The sequence below is a fragment of the Engystomops pustulosus genome, chromosome 2 (assembly GCF_040894005.1).
Source record: "Engystomops pustulosus chromosome 2, aEngPut4.maternal, whole genome shotgun sequence".
Classification (NCBI taxonomy): Eukaryota; Metazoa; Chordata; class Amphibia; order Anura; family Leptodactylidae; genus Engystomops; species Engystomops pustulosus.
In genome coordinates this window covers 3,665,429-3,675,791 of record NC_092412.1, presented here as the reverse complement: position 1 = coordinate 3,675,791, position 10,363 = coordinate 3,665,429, and positions in this window count along the sequence as shown.

Sequence of the window (10,363 nt, the reverse complement as noted above, 5' to 3'; positions counted from 1 at the left end):
GGGTCCTACCATTACAGTGGAGGGGGGCGACGGAATGGTCCATGTCTGACATAGTGGTGTCCAGTGCTGTACATAATATATTATACCATAGGGGTCTGTAGATTTACATGTATTTATTTACATATCTTTACATTAGGGGGGGCTGTATATATTATATATAGATAATACAGGAGGATGTATATATTATATATAGATAATACAGGGGATGTATATATTATATATAGATAATACAGGGGGATGTGTATATTATATATAGATAATACAGGGGGCTGTGTATATTATATATAGATAATTCAGGGGGCTGTATATATTATATATAGATAATACAGGGGGCTGTATATATTATATATAGATAATACAGGGGATGTATATATTATATATAGATAATACAGGGGATGTATATATTATATATAGATAATACAGGGGGCTGTATATATTATATATAGATAATACAGGAGGATGTATATATTATATATAGATAATACAGGGGGTGTATATATTATATATAGATAACACAGGGGGCTGTATATATTATATATAGATAATACAGGGGGCTGTATATATTATATATACATAATACAGGGGGGCTGTATATATTATATATAGATAATACAGGGGGCTGTATATATTATATATAGATAATACAGGGGATGTATATATTATATATAGATAATACAGGGGATGTATATATTATATATAGATAATACAGGGGGCTGTATATATTATATATAGATAATACAGGGGGCTGTATATATTATATATAGATAATACAGGGGGGCTGTATATATTATATATAGATAATACAGGGGGCTGTATATATTATATATAGATAATACAGGGGGAGGTATATATTATATATAGATAATACAGGGGATGTATATATTATATATAGATAATACAGGGGGCTGTGTATATTATATATAGATAATACAGGGGCTGTATATATTATATATAGATAATACAGGGGGCAGTATATATTATATATATAGATAATACAGGGGGCTGTATATATTATATATATATAGATAATACAGGGGGCTGTATATATTATATATAGATAATACAGGGGGCTGTATATATTATATATAGATAATACAGGGGGATGTATATATTATATATAGATAATACAGGGGGTGTATATATTATATATAGATAATACAGGGGGCTGTATATATTATATATAGATAATACAGGAGGATGTATATATTATATATAGATAATACAGGGGGCTGTATATATTATATATAGATAATACAGGGGGCTGTATATATTATATATAGATAATACAGGGGATGTATATATTATATATAGATAATACAGGGGATGTATATATTATATATAGATAATACAGGGGGCTGTATATATTATATATAGATAATACAGGGGGCTGTATATATTATATATAGATAATACAGGGGGCTGTATATATTATATATTGATAATACAGGGGGGATGTATATATTATATATAGATAAAACAGGGGGCTGTATATATTATATATAGAAAATGCAGGGGGCTGTATATATTATATATAGATAATACACAGGATGTATATATTATATATAGATAATACATGGGGATGTGTATATTATATATAGATAATACAGGGGGATGTATATATTATATATAGATAATACAGGAGGATGTATATATTATATATAGATAATTTAGGGGGATGTATATATTATATATAGATAATACAGGGGGCTGTATATATTATATATAGATAATACAGGGGGCTGTATATATTATTTATAGATAATACAGGGGTCTGTATATATTATATATAGATAATACAGGGGGCTGTATATATTATATATAGATAATACAGGGGGCTGTATATATTATATATAGATAATACAGGAGGATGTATATATTATATTTAGATAATTTAGGGGGATGTATATATTATATATAGATAATACAGGGGGATGTATATATTATATATAGATAATACAGGGGGATGTATATTTTATATATAGATAATACAGGGGGCTGTGTATATTATATATAGATAATACAGGGGGCTGTATATATTATATATAGATAATACAGGGGGCTGTATATATTATATATAGATAATACAGGGGGCTGTATATATTATATATAGATAATACAGGGGTCTGTATATATTATATATAGATAATACAGGGGTCTGTATATATTATATATAGATAATACAGGGGGCTGTATATATTATATATAGATAATACAGGGGGCTGTATATATTATATATAGATAATACAGGAGGATGTATATATTATATATAGATAATACAGTAAGATGTATATATTATATATAGATAATACAGGGGGATGTATATATTATATATAGATAATACAAGGGGATGTATATATTATATATAGATAATACAGGGGGCTGTATATATTATATATAGATAATACAGGGGGATGTATATATTATATATAGATAATACAGGGGGCTGTATATATTATATATAGATAATACAGGGGGATGTATACATTATATATAGATAATATAGGGGGCTGTATATATTATATATAGATAATACAGGGGGCTGTATATATTTTATATAGATAATACAGGAGGATGTATATATTATATATAGATAATACAGGGGGCTGTATATATATTATATATAGATAACACAGGGGATGTATATATTATATATAGATAATACAGGGGGCTGTATATATTATATATAGATAATACAGGGGGCTGTATATATTAAATATAGATAATACAGGGGGCTGTATATATTATATATAGATAATACAGGGGGATGTATATATTATATATAGATAATACACGGGATGTATATATTATATATAGATAATACAGGGGGCTGTATATATTATATATAGATAATACAGGGGGCTGTATATATTATATATAGATAATACAGGGGGCTGTATATATTATATATAGATAATACAGGAGGATGTATATATTATATATAGATAATACAGTAAGATGTATATATTATATATAGATAATACAGGGGGATGTATATATTATATATAGATAATACAAGGGGATGTATATATTATATATAGATAATACAGGGGGCTGTATATATTATATATAGATAATACAGTAAGATGTATATATTATATATAGATAATACAGGGGGATGTATATATTATATATAGATAATACAGGAGGATGTATATATTATATATAGATAATACAGGGGGCTGTATATATTATATATAGATAATACAGGGGGCTGTATATATTATATATAGATAATACAGGGGGCTGTATATATTATATATAGATAATACAGGAGGATGTATATATTATATATAGATAATACAGTAAGATGTATATATTATATATAGATAATACAGGGGGATGTATATATTATATATAGATAATACAAGGGGATGTATATATTATATATAGATAATACAGGGGGCTGTATATATTATATATAGATAATACAGGGGGCTGTATATATTATATATAGATAATACAGGGGGATGTATATATTATATATAGATAATACAGGGGGCTGTATATATTATATATAGATAATACAGGGGGCTGTATATATTATATATAGATAATACAGGAGGATGTATATATTATATATAGATAATACAGTAAGATGTATATATTATATATAGATAATACATGGGGGATGTATATGTTATATATAGATAATACAAGGGGATGTATATATTATATATAGATAATACAGGGGGCTGTATATATTATATATAGATAATACAGATGGCTGTATACATTATATATAGATAATATAGGGGGCTGTATATATTATATATAGATAATACAGGGGGCTGTATATATTATATATACATAATACAGGAGGATGTATATATTATATATAGATAATACAGGGGGCTGTATATATATTATATATAGATAAAACAGGGGATGTATATATTATATATAGATAATACAGGGGGCTGTATATATTATATATAGATAATACAGGGGGCTGTATATATTAAATATAGATAATACAGGGGGCTGTATATATTATATATAGATAATACAGGGGGATGTATATATTATATATAGATAATACACGGGATGTATATATTATATATAGATAATACAGGGGGCTGTATATATTATATATAGATAATACAGGGGGATGTATATATTATATATGGATAATACAGGGGGATGTATATATTATATATAGATAATACAGGGGGCAGTATATATTATATATATAGATAATACAGGAGGATGTATATATTATATATAGATAATACAGTAAGATGTATATATTATATATAGATAATACATGGGGGATGTATATGTTATATATAGATAATACAAGGGGATGTATATATTATATATAGATAATACAGGGGGCTGTATATATTATATATAGATAATACAGATGGCTGTATACATTATATATAGATAATATAGGGGGCTGTATATATTATATATAGATAATACAGGGGGCTGTATATATTATATATACATAATACAGGAGGATGTATATATTATATATAGATAATACAGGGGGCTGTATATATATTATATAGAGATAATACAGGGGGCTGTATATATTTTATATAGATAATTCAGGGAAATGTATATATTATATATAGATAATACAGGGGGGATGTATATATTATATATAGATAATACAGGGGGCTGTATATATTATATATAGATAATACAGGGGGCTGTATATATTATATATAGATAATACAGGGGGCTGTATATATTATATATAGATAATACAGGGGGCTGTATATATTATATATAGATAATACAGGGGGATGTATATATTATATATAGATAATACAGGGGGCTGTATATATTATATATAGATAATACAGGGGGCTGTATATATTATATGTAGATAATACAGGGGGCTGTATATATTATATATAGATAATACAGGGGGATGTATATATTATATATAGATAATACAGGGGGCTGTATATATTATATATAGATAATACAGGGGGCTGTATATATTATATATAGATAATACAGGGGGCTGTATATATATTATATATAGATAATACAGGGGATGTATATATTATATATAGATAATACAGGGGGCTGTATATATATTATATATAGATAATACAGGAGGATGTATATATTATATATAGATAATACAGGGGGTTTATATATTATATATAGATAATACAGGGGGTGTATATATTATATATAGATAATACAGGGGGCTGTATATATTATATATAGATAATACAGGGGGCTGTATATATTATATATAGATAATACAGGGGGCTGTATATATTATATATAGATAATACAGGGGGCTGTATATATTATATATAGATAATACAGGAGGATGTATATATTATATATAGATAATACAGGGGGATGTATATATTATATGTAGATAATACAGGAGGCTGTATATATTATATATAGATAATACAGGGGGCTGTATATATTATATATAGATAATACAGGGGGTTGTATATATTATATATAGATAACACAGGGGGCAGTATATATTATATATAGATAATACAGGGGGATGTATATATTATATATAGATAATACAGGGGGGCTGTATATATTATATATAGATAATACAGGGGGATGTATATATTATATATAGATAACACAGGGGGCAGTATATATTATACATAGATAATACAGGGGCTGTATATATTATATATAGATAATACAGGGGGCTGTATATATATTATATATAGATAATACAGGAGGATGTATATATTATATATAGATAATACAGGGGGCTGTATATATTATATATAGATAATACAGGGGGCTGTATATATATTATATATAGATAATACAGGAGGATGTATATATTATATATAGATAATACAGGGGCTGTATATATTATATATAGATAATACATGGGGCTGTATATATATTATATATAGATAATACAGGGGATGTATATATTATATATAGATAATACAGGGGCTGTATATATTATATATAGATAATACAGGGGCTGTATATATTATATATACATAATACAGGGGGATGTATATATTATATATAGATAATACAGGGGCTGTATATATTATACATAGATAATACAGGGGCTGTATATATTATATATAGATAATACAGGGGATGTATATATTATATATAGATAATACAGGGGGCTGTATATATTATATATAGATAATACAGGGGGGCTGTATATATTATATATAGATAATATAGGGGGCTGTATATATTATACATAGATAATACAGGGGCTGTATATATTATATATAGATAATACAGGGGATGTATATATTATATATAGATAATACAGGGGGCTGTATATATTATATATAGATAATACAGGGGGGCTGTATATATTATATATAGATAATATAGGGGGCTGTATATATTATATATAGATAATACAGGGGCTGTATATATTATATATAGATAATACAGGGGGATGTATATATTATATATAGATAATACAGGGGGCTGTATATATTATATATAGATAATACAGGGGGCTGTATATATTATATATAGATAATACAGGGGGCTGTATATATTATATATACATAATACAGGGGGGCTGTATATATTATATATACATAATACAGGGGGCTGTATATATTATATATAGATAATACAGGGGATGTATATATTATATATAGATAATACAGGGGGCTGTATATATTATATATAGATAATACAGGGGGCTGTATATATTATATATAGATAATACAGGGGGATGTATATATTATATATAGATAACACAGGGGGCAGTATATATTATACATAGATAATACAGGGGCTGTATATATTATATATAGATAATACACAGGATGTATATATTATATATAGATAATACAGGGGGCTGTATATATATTATATATAGATAATACAGGGGGCTGTATATATTATATATAGATAATACAGGGGGATGTATATATTATATATAGATAATACAGGGGGTGTATATATTATATATAGATAATACAGGGGGCTGTATATATTATATATAGATAATACAGGGGGATGTATATATTATATGTAGATAATACAGGGGGCTGTATATATTATATATAGATAATACAGGGGGATGTATATATTATATATAGATAATACAGGGGGCTGTATATATTATATATAAATAATACAGGGGGATGTATATATTATATATAGATAATACAGGGGGCTGTATATATTATTTATAGATAATACAGGGGATGTGTATATTATATATAGATAATACACAGGATGTATATATTATATATAGATAATACAGGGGGATGTGCATATTATATATAGATAATACAGGGGGCTGTATATATATTATATATAGATAATACAGGGGATGTATATATTATATATAGATAATACAGGGGGCTGTATATATTATATATAGATAATACAGGGGGGCTGTATATATTATATATAGATAATATAGGGGGCTGTATATATTATACATAGATAATACAGGGGCTGTATATATTATATATAGATAATACAGGGGATGTATATATTATATATAGATAATACAGGGGGCTGTATATATTATATATAGATAATACAGGGGGGCTGTATATATTATATATAGATAATATAGGGGGCTGTATATATTATATATAGATAATACAGGGGCTGTATATATTATATATAGATAATACAGGGGGATGTATATATTATATATAGATAATACAGGGGGCTGTATATATTATATATAGATAATACAGGGGGCTGTATATATTATATATAGATAATACAGGGGGCTGTATATATTATATATACATAATACAGGGGGGCTGTATATATTATATATACATAATACAGGGGGCTGTATATATTATATATAGATAATACAGGGGATGTATATATTATATATAGATAATACAGGGGGCTGTATATATTATATATAGATAATACAGGGGGCTGTATATATTATATATAGATAATACAGGGGGATGTATATATTATATATAGATAACACAGGGGGCAGTATATATTATACATAGATAATACAGGGGCTGTATATATTATATATAGATAATACACAGGATGTATATATTATATATAGATAATACAGGGGGCTGTATATATATTATATATAGATAATACAGGGGGCTGTATATATTATATATAGATAATACAGGGGGATGTATATATTATATATAGATAATACAGGGGGTGTATATATTATATATAGATAATACAGGGGGCTGTATATATTATATATAGATAATACAGGGGGATGTATATATTATATGTAGATAATACAGGGGGCTGTATATATTATATATAGATAATACAGGGGGATGTATATATTATATATAGATAATACAGGGGGCTGTATATATTATATATAAATAATACAGGGGGATGTATATATTATATATAGATAATACAGGGGGCTGTATATATTATTTATAGATAATACAGGGGATGTGTATATTATATATAGATAATACACAGGATGTATATATTATATATAGATAATACAGGGGGATGTGCATATTATATATAGATAATACAGGGGGCTGTATATATATTATATATAGATAATACAGGGGATGTATATATTATATATAGATAATACAGGGGGTTGTATATATTATATATAGATAATACAGGGGGTTGTATATATTATATATAGATAATACAGGAGGATGTATATATTATATATAGATAATACAGGGGGCTGTATATATTATATATAGATAATACAGGGGGCTGTATATATTATATATAGATAATACAGGGGGCTGTATATATTATATATAGATAATACAGGGGGGCTGTATATATTATATATAGATAATACAGGGGGCTGTATATATTATATATAGATAATACAGGGGGCTGTATATATTATATATAGATAATACAGGGGGATGTATATATTATATATAGATAATACAGGGGGATGTATATATTATATATAGATAATACAGGGGGATGTATATATTATATGTAGATAATACAGGAGGCTGTATATATTATATATAGATAATACAGGGGGCTGTATATATTATATGTAGATAATACAGGGGGATGTATATATTATATATAGATAACACAGGGGGCTGTATATATTATATATAGATAATACAGGGGGCTGTATATATTATATATACATAATACAGGGGGGCTGTATATATTATATATAGATAATACAGGGGGGCTGTATATATTATATATAGATAATACAGGGGGCTGTATATATTATATATAGATAATACAGGGGATGTATATATTATATATAGATAATACAGGGGATGTATATATTATATATAGATAATACAGGGGGCTGTATATATTATATATAGATAATACAGGAGGATGTATATATTATATATAGATAATACAGGGGGCTGTATATATTATATATAGATAATACAGGGGGGATGTATATATTATATATACATAATACAGGGGGATGTATATATTATATATAGATAATACAGGGGATGTATATATTATATATAGATAATACAGGGGATGTATATATTATATATAGATAATACAGGGGGCTGTATATATTATATGTAGATAATACAGGGGATGTATATATTATATATAGATAATACAGGAGGATGTATATATTATATATAGATAAATAATACAGGAGGCTGTATATATTATATATAGATAATACAGGGGGCTGTATATATTATATATAGATAATATAGGGGATGTATATATTATATATAGATAATACAGGGGATGTATATATTATATATAGATAATACAGGGGGCTGTATATATTATATATAGATAATACAGGGGGCTGTATATATTATATATAGATAATACAGGGGGGATGTATATATTATATATAGATAAAACAGGGGGCTGTATATATTATATATAGATAATACAGGGGGATGTGTATATTATATATAGATAATACAGGGGGATGTATATATTATATATAGATAATTTAGGGGGATGTATATATTATATATAGATAATACAGGGGGCTGTATATATTATATATAGATAATACAGGGGGCTGTATATATTATTTATAGACAATACAGGGGTCTGTATATACTATATATAGATAATACAGGGGGCTGTATATATTATATATAGATAATACAGGGGGCTGTATATATTATATATAGATAATACAGGAGGATATATATATTATATATAGATAATACAGGAGGATGTATATATTATATATAGATAATACAGGGGGATGTGTATATTATATATAGATAATACAGGAGGCTGTGTATATTATATATAGATAATACAGGGGGATGTATATATTATATATAGATAATACAGGGGGCTGTATATATTATATATAGATAATACAGGGCTGTATATATTATATATAGATAATACAGGGGGTGTATATATTATATATAGATAATACAGGGGGCTGTATATATTATTTATAGATAATACAGGGGTCTGTATATACTATATA